Here is a 19,650-nt window from a genome sequence, read left to right on the forward strand (position 1 = left end):
ATCAGAATGACTGAGGTTAAAAAGAAATAGTGACAGCACACAATGTTTTTAAGGATATGGAGAAATGGTATCATTTACACTTTACTGGTGGAAATGTAAAGTGGCACAGCCACAGGGGATAAAAGCTTCATAATCTCTTTTAAAATCTAAACATGTAATTACCACATCACTAGCATTTATCCCTGGGGTATTTATTCATGATAAATAAAAACTTGGATACATACCAAATTCTGCACACAAGCCCTTTAGCAGATTTGTATTTACCAGCAGGAAATTGGAAAAACTCCAGATACCCTTTTGTGTGTGAATAGTTAACAAAATGTAATGTAGTCACACCATGGAATACTACTCAGCAATAAAAAGGACACACTAGTGAGAGGAGTATGAGAGATCCCTGTAGTGATGGAAATGTTCTGTATCTCACTCTGTCAACATCTCAGTTTAAGAATTACACTTCAGTTTTATAAGTGTAATTTAAATGAAGAAAGGAAAACTGAAGAAAGAACATACGAAACTTTTGTATTTATTATTTCTTATAATTTTAATGATAAAAAATAAAATTGTAGTGGTATAAGAAGTTAAATATGAAAAAAATTGAATAAAATATTTATATGCTGGAGGTTATTGTGATAGTCTTTTATCATAGTCATTCATATAATATTCACTGGGTGTACTAAAAATTCCAGGAACGGCTTTGGGAATACAGTGACATGTATTCCCAAACGGAATACATGGAAATACCAGCAAATTAACAAAAACATCTCTGTCCTGTAACACTTACAGCTTAGTCGAGGAAGATAACTAGTATGAAAGTTAAGAAAATATTTTAAAAAGTGGTAAGAACTCACACACACACACACACACACACACACAAACTCCAGCATGCAGACAGCTAGTGTGAGCCAATTAGTAAGGAGTGGGTAGCCAGGTGGTAGTTGCATTTGTATGAAATGATCATAAGATGTCTCATTAAAAAGTCAGTAATGGAATAATAGCATGTATAGGCTGAGAAAATTAGGCAAATATCTATCTGGAGGAAATTATTTGGCAGAAGCAAGAACTGGTACAATAGGTTTATGTCTGAAATGTGGATAAAAGAAAAGATGATAGTGTATTTGAAATTTAATAAGGGGAAAAGTACCAGTCTATGAGGTCTGAGGGCTAGCAGGGCAAGTGGGGGGGGGGTTGGAATTGAAGTCACTTGGACCTATTTACTGAACATGAAGCTACTTAAAAGCAATCAGTGACGATCTAACTTAATTTCTAAAAGAATCACCACTTCACTAAAAATTGCTTTTTTGATGGGAGGCAAGAGGACAAATAAAAGTCTAAAAGGAGCCTATTTCAAAACTGAAACAAGTGGATATGACCTACACGAAGATTTTATGCATCACATATGGAACTTAGAGAATATTTTGAAGTCGAGCAAAGTGAATTTGCTGATTGATTGGATGTGGGGGTAAGAGAAGAAAAATTGCCTAGGATGTACCAAAGTTTGTTCTTTAGTTAATGGAAGCATGGATGATGGAGGCTTCAAGGGGAACTGGTTTATTGGAGAATAAGGATTTGGTTTTGGTCAAATTTGAAATTCAGAAGGGCCTTTGATGTTAGGAATTCAGTGATGAAGCTTTGCTTGTGAATATTTGATTAAGGAAAATACTTAAGTTGATAAATTATTTGGAGATTCAATGACTTATATGTGGTATCAAAATTATAAAACTAAATAAGATCACTTATAAAAAATTTGGATTAAAAAAGAGAATTGAATAAAAAAGAGAATTGGCCAGAAATTTAAGAACATTTGAATCCAAACTCTATGTGTTTGGGTAATGAGGAAAAGCCAGCGAAGGAAACATAGAAAGGTTGAGACTGAAAATAAGAGGAAAAACAGGTGAGGTAATATTCTGAAGGCCTTGTAAAGAAATGGTTTTGAAGAGCAAAGCTTCTGTGTCAATAGCTGTAAATAAGTTTTTGAAAATGGAACTCCACAGTTCACATCATAGAGCATAGAAAGGTTTGTTAGCATCGGCCATGTTGCTCTGGTGAAGTGATAAAAATTAAAGTATGATTGGAGTTGGTCTTAGAAATATAGAGAAGTAAAAAAAGTGTGGAAATTTGTACATGTGTACACATGAGAGATAGATAGAGATAGATAGTGAAAGATGTAAAAATTAGAAAGTCAAAAAGGAATATTTTCTAAAATTGTCAGCTATAATTTTACTCTGATTGAAAATGATTCAAACAATAATAAAATCTTGATTGCACCACAAAGAGACTGTAGTGGTTCAGAGAAAGGAATCTAATGGAGGGGGTGACCATAGACAATACAGCTTGGGCAGTGAGATTAGATACTAAGGTCATCATAATGTAATGCAGCAAACACTAACTTTGTTTCTGTGACTCTTTTTTTAATTTAACCCTAACAGATTCACACATTTATTAAAAAATTAAAATAAAACCAATAAAAAAAGGAAGAAGGTGATCAAATTATTGACTAGAAAGCTACCTGGATTAGATTAAGAACATTTAACTTGGATCTAAAAGGGAGGGAGAGAACATCTCACAGGTGGCTTCATCGAGAAAAATGGGGAATTTCAGACATCTGCACTTGTTTGTTCATTGCAGCACTCTTTACAATAGCCAGAAACTGGAAGAAACCTGAATGCCCAAGAACAGATGACTGGTTAAAGAAACTTTGGTACATCTACACAATGGAGTACTATGTAGCTCTTAGCAAAGATGAGGTCATGAAATTTACATACAAGTGGTACAATATGGAAAGTATCATGCTAAGCGAAATGAGTCAGAAAGAGAGGGATAGACAGAGAAAGATTGCATTCATCTGGGGAATATAAAGTAACAAAGTATGAGATTAATACCCAAGAATAGCTGAGATCAGCACCAGGAGGATTACTCCATAACTTAGAGGCCAGCCGGGTATCCTAGAGGAAAGGGCAGGTCAGATAGAGAAGGGAGCACCAAATAAAGGATGTTTGGAGGATCCTCCCAGGAGGGGAGATGCATGTCGAAAGTAGACTATGGACTGAACATGTTTGCCACTCAATGCCTCTTTTGCAGACCACAACACCCAAAAGGAGAGAGAGAACACAGGGGATTGCCCTGCCACAGAGACAGGGGGGATGGGGGGATGGGGGTGGGAGGGATATTATCTATGGTGGTGGAAAATGGGCACTGGTGGAGGGATGGGTATCTGATCATTGTATAATTGAAACCAAAGCACAAAAAATTGTAAATCTACAACTTTAAAAAAAATAAAATAAAATAAAGGAAAAAAAAATAAATAAAAAAAAAAAAAGAAAACAGTAAGAAACAGTAAGGGAGATGATCTCTTTAGCTAAGAGACCATAAGCTAAACCTCAGCGCTGTGTGTATGTGTGTGTGTGTGTGTGTGTGTGTGTGTGTGTGTGTGTGTTTAAAATAAGGAGCAGAAGGGGAGCTATCAGGAGTTATGATTTCCAGTCCTGAACTGTTTCACTTTAGCTAAGAGACCTAAGCTAAGCCTCTACCGAACAGCGCTCTGAGTGTGTGTGTGTGTGTGTGTGTGTGTGTGTGTGTGTGTGTGTTTAAGACAAGGAGCAGAAGGGGAGATATTAGGAGTTACATTTTCTAGCCCTGAACTGTTTCCCACTGGAATGAAGAGGGCCACACCATGGGGTCTGCCGTTAATGACAATGTTCTGTAATATCCAGGACTGCTACCTCCTTCCAGCTGAAGAGGAAGAAGCCGGTGCTGCAGCCACGGCAACACAGAGGTACCCATTGCAGGTCATGAAGGAAGCAGCTGACACCCACCTGGGTCATGTGCAGCACTGTATGCAGGACGTGAGGGAAGCGCAGTATCTGTTACTGGACCGTTTTGTGCATCTCCATCAGGATGGTGCCGTTTGGTCCAGGCTCAGGCATGACATTGCAGCGGATACTGACCTGAGACTGGCACAGCAGCCACTTTCGGGTGATCTTGAGTCCTTCCTAGTACATTGCCAGCAATCTCTATTTCCACATTATTGTAGCCAAAGTAGAAGGTCACACACACCATCGTTTCTCCCACGCCGTGATGTGAGGATGAGATAGTTGGGTGATGGAGAAAAGGCGCACGGTGCTGGTATGGTCCAGGGAGCTCATCATCCCCATATGATGGGAATGACAATCCATTTTTCTTTCTTTTTTTTTGGGGGGGGGGGTCACACCTGGCTATGCACAGGGGTTACTCCTGGCTCTGCACTCAAGAATTACTTCTGGCGGTGATCGGGGTACCATATGGGATACTGGGAATCAAACTCAGGTTGGCCATTCCAAGGCAAATTGGCCGCATGCAAGGCAAACGTCCTGCCCGCTGGACGAGAGGTAAACTGAAAGTTAAAACAGGGAAGAGTACTCATTACTTTTTAAAAATCACTGCTTACATAGAAAGAAACCGTCAAATAAGATGACTGTGTACTAGAGCTGAGGTTCTCAGTGTGGGAGATACCATCCCCCCACGGGGCACTGGAGATCTAGCAAACACTAGCGGCAACTTGGGGCTGTTTTCTACTTATTAAATGTAAGGGTTGAAATTGATTTTTTTCCCTCTGAAAATAGGATATTAGGCCAAGTTAAACTTGAGAAACTGTGGGAGGGATGAAAAACCCTTTAATGCAATCTTTCCACATGTAGTAACAAGAACAAAGGCAGTGAGGATAGGGACAGATTAAGTCTGGTGAATAAAGGTAGATGTGATTTTCTCCTAATTTTCTCCTAATTCCTCAGAAAAATGACCCTCACAGTTTGTCTTAGATTGACTATGTTTTTAAGCGCTTATAGAAAGGGAGAAGAAATAAATGGTTCCAGGAGGAGGTTTACTTCATGAATTAGAAATACAATTTCTGAACACAACAATGAGTCTAGAAATTTAAAGTGAGATATATTGGAATAGACACGTGATTCTTTCTAGATTCTCTGCTCTGTAGATGCTTCAATTTATTGGGTTGATGATTGCATTTATCCAGATTTGCCAAGGAGAAGGCAAAAATGAGGGAAGCCAGAGGGGGGAAAAAAAAATATATATATATATAATGACATTAAATATGGGATTTAGCTGGAGTAAGAAAGAAACTAATGACACTGAACTTCAGAGCTGGGGTAAAATTTTGATAACTTTATTAAATAGTAAGACTAAAGAAGTTTAGGAGCTGGGATACATAAATGGAGAGAGCCTTTTGAAAGAGGTAAAAATCGAAAGTGAGGTGCTTAAAATTGAGGATATGGAGGAATTTACTGGTAAAGTAAAAATCTATGGTACAATTTTTAGGTAAGTAGTTGAGGTGGACCGGAAAGAAAGGTCATCGAGACAGAGGAGATCAAAGGTATAAGAGATTTTGAAAGATCACGGTTAGAACTTTCAAATCACCAAAATTTATCACATGTTTGGCAGAAATTTGTATAGGCCACAATAACTGGGAACCAAGAATAAAGGAACTTGGCATGACTGGGGGCTGCCATAGGGAAGGGAGGAAACTAGTAGAGTATGAAGACTTATGAGAAACACATCACCAACACACACACACACACACAACTTGGAGGTTCTGACTTCTCTCCTAAAAATGAAAGAAAGGATAATGTCAATGGGAGCTGCTTCTTCTGTCAGTTTTTACTCAAGAAGGAACGTTGTGGATTGGAGAATAGCCTTACATTTTGAACTTGGCATTGCTTTCAGGGAAATCTGAGCAGTTAGATTTAGATGTCTCGGGTTGGAGTGATGGAAAACAATAGATCCTAATGCTTAGATGAACTGTTTCCCAGGCTTCACAAAATAGGACCAATGTCCTGAATTTTATCAAGTCTATATCATTCTATCTTTTTTCTACCCAAATTTTACTCTATTAAGCACCACGAGTTACAAAGCTATTCATCTTTGGGTTTTTGACATACAGTGTTCCATCCCTGATCCCTCCACCAGTGTCAACTTCCCTCTACCAATGTTCTCAGGTTCCCCCTCCTACCTGCCTGCCTCAGACCCAGCCTGCCATCTTTTCCATTTGCTTATTAAAGTTTGGGTCTTGTGATTATTGATGAGTGTTGTTGAATCATGGTTTTGGAAATTTAACAGTCATTTTTTTGGGGGTCACACCCGGCGATGCTCAGGGGTCATTCCTGGCTCATGCACTCAGGAATCACTCCTGGCGGTACTCGGGGACCATATGGGATGCTGGGAATCGAACCTGTGTTGGCCATGTTGGCTGCATGCAAGGCAAACGCCCTACCCACTGTGCTATCGCTCCAGCCCGAAGCCTATCATTTCTTAACACCACCAATGTACCTGAATCCTCTTGACTCCAGGCCCCATTGCTTCTCCCCTATCCCTTTTCCCCTTACCCTTCATTCTGTTTTTTTCCTTCTCCTACCTATGCTCTGGGACCAGGATGATCTAGGCATTCTTGAGTGCTGCAATGAGTAATGGTATACATGAATCCTTTTGAGTGAATACTTTTAATATCCTGGGGGTCGATACCCCAAAGTAGAATTGCTGGGTCATATGGTAGCTCAATTTTAATTTTACTGAGAACCGTCCATACTGTGAGAATGCCACTTACCAAAACCATTAGGAGCAAGCCTGTCACTTTCTAAGTGTGTTGGCATTTATTTATTTATATTCATGGTCACGGTCCTCCCGTTGTTCATTGATTTGCTCGAGCGGGCCCAGTAACGTCTCTATCGTGAGACTTGTTGTTACTGTGTTTGGCATATCGAATACGTCATGGGGAGCTTGCCAGGCTCTGACATGCGGGCGAGATACTCTCGGTAGCTTGCCGGGCTCTCTGAGAGGGGCGGAGGAATAGAACTCGGGTCGGCCATGTTGGCCGCTTGTAAGGCAAATGCCCTACCGCTGTGCTATCGCTCCAGCCCTATATTTATATTAATTGGAAGAAAACAAACTACGGTATATAGGGAGTTATCAGAAGGATCGGGGTGATATGCCTTGATTGTTTAGAACCCTAGTCCATGCCCATATGCTCCCTTACTCTTCATGATATGCCCTTAGTGGTCTGAATATCATCAAGTTGACTGAGTTTCACACCGAGACCCTGAACACTAGTTGGGAACCTTTTTAAGAAGAAAGGAAACTTTTAAAATGGTATGATTTTCTGCTCTTGCATCAGTTCAAATATCACTTTTCATCTCAGTGGTTGATGGACACACTTTTGTCAATTTATTCACCTTTATTAACCCCATGGATATAGTGTGGTTTTTGAAAATTTACTGTGGACTTTATCAGGTTTGTTTTGTATTTGGTGAGGGGACAGGTGCCTCCAAGCAGTCCTCATGGGGCCCAGTGGCCACTCTCTGAGATGCTTGGCAATTGACAAGGCATTTCAGTGATCAGTATCAGTTTTTAAGAAAGTCAATGCTTATTCCTTTACTGACCATTATTTCATCAGAAATTCTATACAAAACATTTTCCAATTATCTTATTGATTATTGTATTATTTATTCTAAGACCAATGCTCCAAACAGAGAGAAAGCAAACTTGATGTATATTGCTGTTACACCAATTAATGGGGCCATTATTTATACATCCAATAAAGAACACAAGGTTGTGGCAATAACTGACCTTTCCACTTTCTTTGTCTTTATGGACATGAATTGTTTTCCAGGTACATATCTGAAGCTCATTTTAAGCTCCAGTTACTGAGTGATTATTGCTCACATAAAAACTTTATCATAATACTAGAGGGGCTATATCAGGTAATAATTCAATTTTCAGCAATTCAAAATGGAGGTGTGTTCTGTACTTGCATTCTTTAACTTACTCTTAATAATTTGAAATTATTCATGGATCAAATGGATGTTTTCTCCTTACCATAAAGAACTAAAAGATAATGCCTCTTCTTATATGCAGATCATATCAATTTTCTCTCTTTTTTTGGCCAGGAAGAAAGATTGACCTTCATAGACAACTGGCTCTTTTGTCAATTGTCAATGTGAATGGTTACAAAATAAATATTACAAAACCTATTTAATGTTTTATGTGATCCCTATATTTAACTGACTTGAAATCAATAACTATATTTAATGAGTTCATTCGTTTAGTTAGGTGGACTTACATTTTTTACCAATTCACCTTGAAGAGTGCACAAAAACTTTGTATTACACAAAGTAATGAAGTCACACATAAATAGCTTGTATATATGTGGAAGACTTTTAGAAAATAGACTTAACATCATATGCAAGTGTGAATGCTTATTTAGACAAGAATAAGTCATAATAAATTGCAAGTCAAAACAAGGAGCCAAAGTATACCACAATTTTCACATTTTCAATATCCTTTCTAGAACCTTAGAAGATTCTTGCAAAATGTGGTTACCATGACTGAAAACCTTATTTGCTTGATACAAGTTCACCTCTGATTCTTTAGAGCATTATTTTTTTTAAATGATGATTATATATAGTGTTTAGGCCTCTCGTAACTAGGCATATTTAGACCTAAATTATTATAATTGCAAATTTTGGAGGCAAGTATATAGTTTGGGGCTTGACTTTTATTACTGAAGGCTACTGATTAGGGAGAATATATACTTTTTTGGCAGGTATATTTAGGAGACTTTGGTACTGAGAGAGAGTGCAACTGGGCTTTTGAGATTAGATGCATTTTTCCACATATTCTCAGCTTTTATAAAAGGATACCAATCCAAAACTTATTTTAGCAATTAAGTGATAAAACTCCACACTTAAATGCTCACCAGATACCTGTTCAGAAACATACTTGGCTTTTTGTTGTTGTTGTTTTTTGTTTTATTTTGGTTTGGGGGTCACACCCAGTAGTGCTCAGGGCTTAATATTGGCTCTATGTGCAGAGATCATTCCTCTCAAGTTTAAGGGACAATATGGGGTGCCAGAAATTGAACCCAGGTTGGCTGATTGCAAGGCAAGTTTCCCAAAACCTGTGTTTCTATTGCTCTGGTCTGGACATTCACTCGTCTTAATGTATAGCAAAGTCTTGGTTTGTGAGAACAATATTTATTAGCCCCTTTCTGGAGGATATACATTCAATTCATTCTTTGAAGATTGAATATAATCTTTTTAACTCAAGGAATTTTACTTCATAGACGTCTCCAATGGAAACGTTACTGGGACCGCTCGAGCAATATATATATATATATACATATATATATATATATATATATATATATATATATAGGATTGGTATCCTTTTATAAAAGCTGAGAATATGTGGAAAAATGCATCTAATCTCAAAAGCCCAGTTGCACTCTCTCTCAGTACCAAAGTCTCCATATATATATATATATATATATATATATATATATATATGTATGCAAGCTATCACCCCTTACCCCCATTCTAAAGACTTCTAGATTCTACTCTGCATACTGGGATGAGATTATTTTTAAATGGGTAAGCCAATTACACTACTTTAATCTTTAGGAAATTTCAAATACCCCTTTCAATGCTGTATAAAATCAACAAATTCAAATCTCTTTACCTAGTTTTGAAATCTATTTTCACTCCTCTGACACCACCCTTTGGCCATTTTCAGCCACAAGAACCATTAAGTCATGTGGAAAAACTGTTTAGAACTTTAAGAAACTAAAGGTGGCAGTGAACTTGCCTACATCCTGATCTTCTAATTTCATTATAATATTATTATAATAAAATCAGCATAAAGCATCCTCCCTTTCATCATGCATCTGATGCCGTGATAGTTCCAAAAATGCAGTGCAAAGTATAAAAAGGGGCAGTGGGAGGGGGGGTTAGCTCCAATTTGAAGAAATCACCACCTAAGAGATGAACTTGTTAGAAAAGTTCTACCTTTTCGTGAATATCCTGCATTTAGAGAATCCCTTTAAAATATCTAAACCCCATTTCCTTGAGAAAGGTCTTCTTTGATTTGACCCACACTCCTCTGAATACATACTAAATTTTCAATAAAATTAATACACAGGCCATGTAGCTTAATGTGCAGGCATCTTTACTGAGGCAGGCAGGACCTTAGTGTTCAGACTGGGCAGGAACTCATGAAAATGTTGAAGTCTTGGCATTCCTTGGCATCACATGTGCTTTATCCATGTGATTCGAATATATTTAAGTCTCTAATTTAGATGTGAGCTGGAGCGATAGCACAGTGGGTAGCGCGTTTGCCTTCCAAGCAGCCAACATGGCTGACCCAAGCCCACCCGAGTTTGATTCCTCCACCCCTCTCAGAGAGCCTGGCAAGCTCCGGAGAGTATCTCACCCACGACAAAGCCTGGCAAGCTCTCCGTGATGTATTTGATATGCCAAACACAGTAACAACAAGTCCCACGAAGGAGACGTTACTGGGCCCGCTAGAGAAAATCGATGAACAACGGGAGCACAGTGACAGTAACTTAGATGTATGTGGCCCCTTTCTCTGTAATTATTCTTTAAAACTAAACTAAATCTCAACTTTTTTTTTGTAAATTTTTCTATTCATCCCAAGCAGAAATAATCTTTCCTATACATTCCTTGAATTGTTCATCCTTCCTTCCTTTCTTTCTTCCCTCTTTTCTCACTTTCTTGCTGTTTTGCTATCTTTCTCTCTTCCTTTCTTCCTTTTTCTCCTTCCTGATGTATGTGTGTGAGTGTGTGTGTGTGTGTGTGTGTGTGTGTGTGTGTATCACAATTTTCTTGTACTCTGCTTCTTTCCCTCTTATGACAATGAGTTTTCAGAGGTGGGATCATAATAATTCACACATACTAGGGTGAGAGCTGTTGAAGAAAGTATTTGTAAGGAAACAACTCCCCTCTACTACCACGTTTGAAAGGCTACATGAAGTAAAGGTAAAGGTAAAGGCCCTCCCGTTCATCATCGATTTGCTCGAGCGGGCCCAGTAATGTCTCCATTGGAGACTTTGTTGTTACTGTGTCTGGCATATCGAATACTCTCGGTAGCTTGCCGGGCTCTCCGAGAGGGGCGGAGGAATCGAACTCGGGTCGGCCATGTTGGCCGCTTGTAAGGCGAACGCCCTACCGCTGTGCTATCGCTCGGAATGTAATGGTAACATTTGAAGTTAATGGTAACATTTGGTAACAATATGAAGTAATGGTAACATTTTTAATCAATTAGACCTGGGTCCAAATACTGACCCGGGCATTATCTGTAAACTGAGTGACGCTTAGAAAAAAGAACATTTCTAAACATTAATTAATTGCAAAATTTGTAAAGTTTTTACCTGCAATGATTAGTAATAAACTTTAGATAATGCAAGTAAATCAATTTGTATGTGTTTCATCTAGGAGGTGTTTTTTTCACTGTTTAATTCTGTGATTTCTTGCCCTTATTGTGAGGGCATCATATCTGTATCTACTTCAGTTCTCTGTGCCTTGGGGAGACATGCGGTATTTATTTGCCCTCATCTCTATGTCTGAGTCAAGACAATCCTCTTTAATATTGAGCCCCTTAAAGGAGTTTAAACATTTCTCATGATAACTGAAAGCAATGTCAGGCTGACAGGTTATACGCTGAATCTCAGTGAGCAAACTGTTAAAGGAAATTTAGGCAGAATCCTGAAATTGTAAAAGTGTTTTAATCTGCCACAATCAGGAGCCACCTATAGAATTCCTTAGTTTTGCATACAGGCATCAGATATCATTAGCTACTATTTTTTTCCTTTACATAACTTTTAAAAAAAAATTGCACTTCCTTGCATCTGGAGTTTTACCAAGGCCATGAGGAGTGAGTTATTAGAAAATAAGATTCATAGTGTTTCCTTATATCATCTAAAGGTCAGCAACTATATTCTCCTATAAAGAGATAAATTTTCTTCAACTACATAAAAATAAACAAGTGAGTCAATTCCCTTGTGGATGCCTTAACAGCTGAAAAGAATAACATCAAAACAATAGTAGACATGTGTGTGGGTGTATGTTGTACAGTTTTTCCCTTTTAACAAATTGCAGTATCTCAGAGTATCTCATAATAATGAATTTGTGAATTTGTTAATGCCAGTCCTGAGAGTCCTCAGAAGAATGCAGTAAAATATCCAAGTTTGGCCCTATTGCTTCCTCAGGGAGATAAAATCATTTTTATTTATTTTTCTTAGCTCTATGAGGCTGAAAGACTATAAGATGCTAAAATACAACATATAATCTTTCCCCTAAAAAAGTTTTCTTAAAAAAATCCCTATAATCTTCTCTTACGAGTTCTCCTAGGGAAGAGGATTCTTTAAAATAACTTAGAAATGTGGACTTCTAGTTCATATATCAGCAATTGACATTCCTGTGAACCAGCTATGATTCTCACGAGTATTTTCATCTCATCTAACTCTGAACCTTCTATGGCCTTGTGATTTATCCATTTATACTTTTAATATTCAACCATACCAATACTCTCCCTTCCCCAATATTTCTCTGCCTCTCTGTCTCTTATTTCTGTCTCTGTCTTTTTCTCTCTCACACATAGGCATATACATTTTCCCTCCCCTTCACACTATCACAGCTTGCCATTTCTAACATGATATATAAAATAAAGAAAAAGTAATGGAAAATTGGAGAAAAGTTTAGCATGTTATGACAAGCCCAGACACTTCTTTGAACTCAAGGTAGTGTCTTATACTTAGGAATGAAATTCATAGTGTAATGTCTTTTGGCCTAGAGTAATTTATTTGTTTTCAATAGATATTTAATACTTAAGGGCCAGGGAGGTAATTCAGAAGGCTAGAGGATTTTTCATGCAGAAAGCCTGAGCTTAAGGCCAGTTTTACTCTCAGTCTGGTCTCAGGAGCACCACCTTGAGTGCTCCCAGAGCAACTAAAAAAAGGGGGGGGGGGGGGGAGAAAGAACCCTCTCCCCTCATACATACTTAAAAATTCCATTTATTTGTGCAGAAACATCTCTACTGAATATATCCTTTCATTATTTTGCTGTTTACCATTACAGTCAGAAAATAAAACCTATTAATACAAATACATTAGCAATACCACTATGAAAATGTTTAGTTGATCCTAGAACTAATTCATTCTTATAAAATCTACATGAAATTTTTAAAAATTTACCATCCATTATTTTAAATTAATTAACTAACGAATGAACTGATGTTTTGTTTTAGGGCTATACCAACAATACTTAATGGCTTACTCCTGGTTCTGTGCTCAAGATCTCTCCTGATGGTGCTCAGGGGACTATAAGAAGGACTGGGGGATCAAGCCCTGGATGGCCATTTGGAAGGCAAATGCCTGACACACTTTTACTATCTCTCTGCCCCCTTCTTCCTTAGATCCAAATACCAATCCCTAAAACCTCTTCTAATCATAACAGTATATACCCAGCAGGTAGGGCTTTTGCCTTGCATGCGGCCAACTTGGGTTTAACTCAGTCCCTCTGGGAGATCCCAGCAAGCTACTGAGAGTATCCCGCCCGCACAGTAGAGCCTGGCAAGCTTCCCGTGGAGTTTTCAATATGCCAAAAACAGTAACAGCAAGTCACACAATGGAGACATTACTGGTGCCTGCTTGAGCAAATCGATGAACAACTGAAGGACAGTGCTATAGTTCTGCTACCCCCATCAGACTCCTGGCGGTTTCAGAGAGAAGGGACAGTCAATAGATCACATCAAATTTATGTCACCATCAGAGAACACTAAGGAAGGACCAAGACACCCTTTATTTCTCACCCCAGATAAAAATGACATCTCTGTGTAGCTAAGCTCATGCCAGTCCTGCCTCAACAAAAAGATATATTTTTTTTTCCCTTTCACACACAGATAAGACTTGTATCAAGGTTATGGGGGAAGGCACTGCTATTTTTCAATTTAAACAACTGCACATATCAGTGAAGTCCTGGTTAAACAAATTCCCAGTGAAATACAAGATAAGGCAAATCTATTAGTATATAAATGAAAAATTGTTGCTGTATTACATGTACCAGTGGGGAAAAAGGAAGCAGAGACTATCTGGATGTGATCTCATAATTACCTGCTAACCGTGCAATTAATAAAATCTAAGACAATTACCTTCATTTCAGTGTCTGCTGAGGTCTAAAATGATTATGTTGCCGGTAGGCAACAGAGACCTCAGGTAGATTCTCATCCTGCCTCACCCTGCCCACCCTCACCTAGCTGGAGGAGGTACTGTTGCTCCTAGCCAGGGGTTTGGATTTGCTTACACGGTTGCTTGAAGTCTGGACTGAGAGAGTAGAGAGAGACAGAAGGGTGAAGGCAATCTCTGGAGTGTGAAGTGATTTGTTCCTCTTCTCCAAATGCAGGTGTGATTTAAAACAGCAAGTGTCTCAAACACTTTGGGCACTTAAATAAAAACTTCATAGTTTGGGAGGCTTTATGAAACATTTCTGGAGCTTGAAGGATAATAGTGTAGGTAAGGCGCTAGCCACACACACACACACACACACACACACACACACACACAGACACACACACACACACACACACACACAGGAGAAGGATGATTAGTCACACTTGGGTGACTGGAAGGAACTGTATCATGATGCTTGCAGAGTTGAAGTGGGGTGAGGAACCCCTCCAGGCTTGTAAAGAGCCCTCACTTGCTTACATGACAAAGAACTTCTGCTCTTATCAGGCTACTATTGTCATCAGGGATAATTCAAACCTGAGGTGCCTGAGTGGAGCTTTGGTAAAAGAATTAGCAACTATTGAGACTTTTAGACCAGAGCAAAGTAAGAATTTATTTGGGAGAACTTGATCTAGGACAGAGGAGCCCTCCGAGAGAGGCCACAGGCCTGTCTCCTGCTCCCCACCCCCAACTCCCTAGGGGCAGAATTAAAAACCTTTTATCTCTCTTAAATGTTGCCCCTTCACTAGGGCTGTTTAGATTGACTGTAAGACTCAGGGTAGATCTGTTGGTTTTGTAACCAGGTATCCTTGCAAATCTGATGTTAGCTGGGGCCTGAGTGATCACAGGTGGGAAAGAAACGTTTGGAGAGGGCAGGTCTGGGAATGACTGAGGAAAAAGGGTGTCCAGCTGCCCAGGGCATGAAGCCTTTCCATGCACACAGAGGAACAGCATGTTAAGAGGCCTAGTTTGGATCATTTATTTAAGAAAACGGCAAACAGCTAGCGTCCCAAAGAACTCACAGCCCCTAGGACAGTCAAAGCTGCATGAGTTTATAGTACTGTCCTCCCATTGTTCATCGATTTGCTCTAGCGGGCCCAGCAATGTCTCCATTGTGAGACTTGTTGTTATTGTTTTTGGCATATTGAATATGCCACGGGGAGATTGCCAGGCTCTTGCTGTTCAGGCGAGATACTCTCGGTAGCTTGCGGGGGGATCTCTGAGAGGGGTAGAGGAATCCAACCCAGGTCGGTAGCATGGAAGGCAAACACCCTACCCACTGTGCTATTGCTCCAACATCTCTTCAGATAAGTTTATGAAGGCAAAAAAAAAAATCACATCCTCCTCAGACTGTGATACAATGGGGAAGGGGCATCAGAACCTGTGATCAGCAAAGCAAGTTACAGGAGAAAAAATTAAGCTAATTAAAGCTTAAGCTGGCTGAGGATCATGGAGAACAATTGGCTTGTGATTAAGGGGGACAATCACCTTGGGGGTGGGGGCAGTGATTCTAGGAGCTGGACAGTTGGTGGACTATACTTGTTAAGGGGACCCTTGGAACACGGAGAGGATCCCCCTCATGCTGATAGGCTAGGGGAGGAAGAAAATGTCAGCCCTAATATCAGGAGCCCTTAGCTCAGTCTCACTGATTGTTGCCATAAAATCATTCCTATACAAACCAGGCATAAACCCACAGTGATTTTTTCTCCATGGGAACGAAATCAGACCGATTCAGCCTTTTTAACCCTGTATAAGCTTACTAACTTCCTATACACACATAAAATCATATATGAATTTAGGGAGGGTACATGCCCTTAAATAGTTCTTATTTGGAATATCAAATGCAGTGCTTTAATTATTTATTTTTTTTTTTTGGAAAGCAAAACTTGTTTAGGATCACTAAAGGCTCTTCCCAGGTAATGTCCTGTCTTTCTCGTGCCTTTGGAGTCCAGGCTTGGAGGGATCATACTTCTAAATGTGCCCACTGGTCGCAACTTCTTTTCCTGCAGGTAGAAAGTGCACCCCACTGCAGATCACTATCCCCTCCCAGGATTCAGCAAGCACCCATAATCTTGCAATTTATTACTACAAAGGCTGGTGCTAAAAGTATCACACTGAGTGAAGTTAGAAGAAGAGATAGGAGAATGCTCTCTTATAGGAGCTTGTATAGAAAAACATAGGAAGGGAAAAACAAATGGCTAAAGGCAACAAAACCTGAAAACTAGTCCACAGAACTGTGTTTACTAAGTGCTGGGACTGTGTCAGTTGCAGTGCTTATTAGATAGCCAAGACATGGAACCAATCCAAATGTTCAATAACGCATGAATGAATAAAGACCTAGTGTTATATTTACACTATAGAATACCACACAATGGCTAAAAAAAAAGGATGATATCATGCAATTTGACAATCTATAGATAGAGCAAGGGCTGGAGTGATAGCACAACGGGTAGGGCGTTTGCCTTGCAAGCGGCCAATATGGCCAACCCAAGTTCAATTCCTCCACCCCTTTCAGAGAGCCCGGCAAGTTACTGAGAGTATCTCACCTGCACAGCAAAGCCTGGCAAGCTACCCGTGACATATTTGATATGTCAAACACAGTAACAAGTGTCACAATGGAGATGTTACTGAGCCCGCTCGAGCAAATCGATGAACAATGGGAGGACAGTGACAGTGACAGAGCTAGAGGGTAGATGTCAGATTGAGTGGAGAATTAGAAGGAAAGGGACAGTCTAAATGATCTCTCTCATTCGTGGTATATAAGCATACAGAGCAAGAAAGCAACCAAAAAACTGGGAATTGGTCCACCAAACTGAGTCTCTGGAGGAGGGAGGAAGTAGGGACAGAGCTACCCTGGTGACAGCAGTGCAGGTGGTGGGTGGGGTGTTGGAAAGATGTAAGCACAAAACTATCTTTAATGGTATTTAAAATTATGGCACTGATGGATCACTGACCTTACCCAGTTCAGAGAGACAGATAGAGACAGTAAAATGAATAAATAGGAGTCTATTGGAGTGTTCACCCAGGCAGACCCTACCGGCTCCTAGCAAGACTGGAGTAGAGCTGTACCCTCGAAGAAGCTAAGTGAATTTTAAGTTATCTCCACACATAAAGGGAACAGAGATGGATGGGCCCAGTGTGCTTGGTCTCGCCTTCTGGTATCTGAAGCAGTGGATGTAAGAAAGCATGGGATGTGGCCTGCTAGCTACCTGTGGCCAGATGAACCAGAAGTCCTGTCTTCTGTGCGGGGGACATGGTGATCTTTTGTTCCAGAAATGTTGCTATGTCATCAGATGGTTGTCATTTATTCCTGAGCAAACCTTAGAGGCACCTCAATAGAATACAATTTAAAATAAAATCTCAGACTCATGGTCTGGGGGTGTGGTTCAGTGGAAACTATGGATTCAAACTCTGGTGCATTCCTCAATCTTCTTCCATACCCCCAAACTACACACACACACACACACACACACACACACTCATACACACACACACACACACTTCCCAGATTCCTGCTGGATGGTAGTGATCCAAGAAATCACTACAAGGTGTGTAGTGATGTCTACACTACAAGGAAGATAGTGATGCCATGAGCAGATGTCCCTAAAGTTCTAGTTCTATTGTGGAGATGCCTCAGTCCTCATTTCTTTGCTGCTGTTACCAGGAGACCACAATCCTACCCTTTGCTCTTTCTGGAATCTCTTTAGTTTCATTACCTTTCTTGAGATAGTTTGACACAATTGTACACTTGTCCAAGTATGACCTAATGAGTACCTTTTATAAACTCACTTTTCCAACTTTCTTTTTTTTTTTTTCCGAAATCCGGCACACCATTTCGTCGGTAAAGAAATGAACAGCACCCGGCCCAGACAAGGTCAGACCTGAACACCTGAAGAACCGGCCATCAGTACTCATCAATATGCTGGCTTGGCTCTTGACACTCTACCTGTCTGAATGCAAGGTTCCATCCCAAAGGAAAACCAGCAGGACTGTACTACTGTACAAGAAGGGAGACATCCACGACTTTAGCAACTATCACCCAATCTTCCTGTTGCCTGTTGTCTACAATCTGTTCACTCGAGTCATCCTAAATAGGATTGACAGAACACTAGAAGAACAACAACCATTCAAGCAAGCCAGGTTCCGCAAGGGATTCAGCACACAATATCCACACAATAATCAAGCTCATTGAGGTTTCTCAGGAGTTCAGTATGTCGCCCTGTCTAACATTAATTGAAGTAAAGAAGGCCTTTGAGTCTGTTGAGATGGAAGCGGTCATTGAAGCCCTAGCCATTCAGGGCATTCGTACTCAATATATCAGGATCCTCCATGAGTTGTATTATGGATTCACTACCAGGATCTCACCTTACTACAAAGAAGTGATCATCCATGCCAAGAGAGGGGTTCAGAGGGTGATACTATTTTATGGAAACTCTTCAGTGCACCCTCGAGAACGTCATATGAAATGGAATGGGAAGGCATATGAGTGAAGATAGACAGTAGGCAACTACACCACCTCTGCTTTGCTGATGACATCGTTCTAATAACACCAAACATTAGCCAAGCAGCACAAATACTGGCCAATTTCGACCGTGAGTGTGGAAAGGTCAGACTACAGCTAAATCTCATGAAGACAATGTTTATGAGAAACAGTCTCGTTCCTGAGGTTCCATTCGCTCTCAACAGAATGCACATCTCTGAATGTAACAGTTATGTGTACCTAGGTCGAGAAGTCAACGTGACAAATGACCTGGCACCTGAGTTGTGCAGGAGGAAGTGAGCCGCCTGGAATGCCTTCATGAGCATAGAATAAATAGCTAAGAGGACAAAGAACCTCTGGCTCCAGGCACATCTCTTCTATTCCACTGTTCTTCCTGCATTAACATATGCCTCAGAGACCTGGGCCTTACGAAAATAGCATGAGAAGGCTATTTGGGTCTCTAAAGAGGAATCGAAAAAGCTATGCGTAGAGTATCACGTTTCACTCAAATGAGAATAAAAATCCGGAGTTCTGACCTCCATAGACAGTCAAGAATCAGGGACACTGTCTTGTTTGCCAAGGCATCGAAAATCAGATGGGCTGTACACGTAATGAAATTTGGAGATGACCGCTGGACTAGACACGTAATGAGATTTGGAGATGACCACTAGACTAGAACCTTTACCAACTGGATTCCCCAGGACGTCAAAAGATGTAATAAGATTTGGAGATGACCTCTGAACTAGAGCCATTATGGACTGGATTTATGGGATGTCAAAAGATTGTGTGGCCACCCACCTACGAGATGGTCAGATTTCTTCATCAAGACCCTGAACAATTGGTTTGAGTCTCTTCGTGTTCCTAGAATGAACAGATGCCATTGGGCTACACTAGCATGAGATAGGGACGTATGGAGATATTACTGGCACCCGCTCGAGCAAATCAATGATTAACGGGAAGTCAAGTGATCAAGTGATCATCTTTTTTTTATGTTCTATATCTTTGGTTGGCCTAAAAGTTATATTGCTCCTTTGGTCACACAGGTAGAGGCAACAAGAGTCATCAGTGAATGTTCTAAAATGAAGTTTAGGTTAATTTTTATTAACATAAT

This window comes from Sorex fumeus, unplaced genomic scaffold (genome assembly GCF_029834395.1).
Source record: "Sorex fumeus unplaced genomic scaffold, SorFum_2.1 ptg000033l, whole genome shotgun sequence".
Taxonomy (NCBI): domain Eukaryota; kingdom Metazoa; phylum Chordata; class Mammalia; order Eulipotyphla; family Soricidae; genus Sorex; species Sorex fumeus.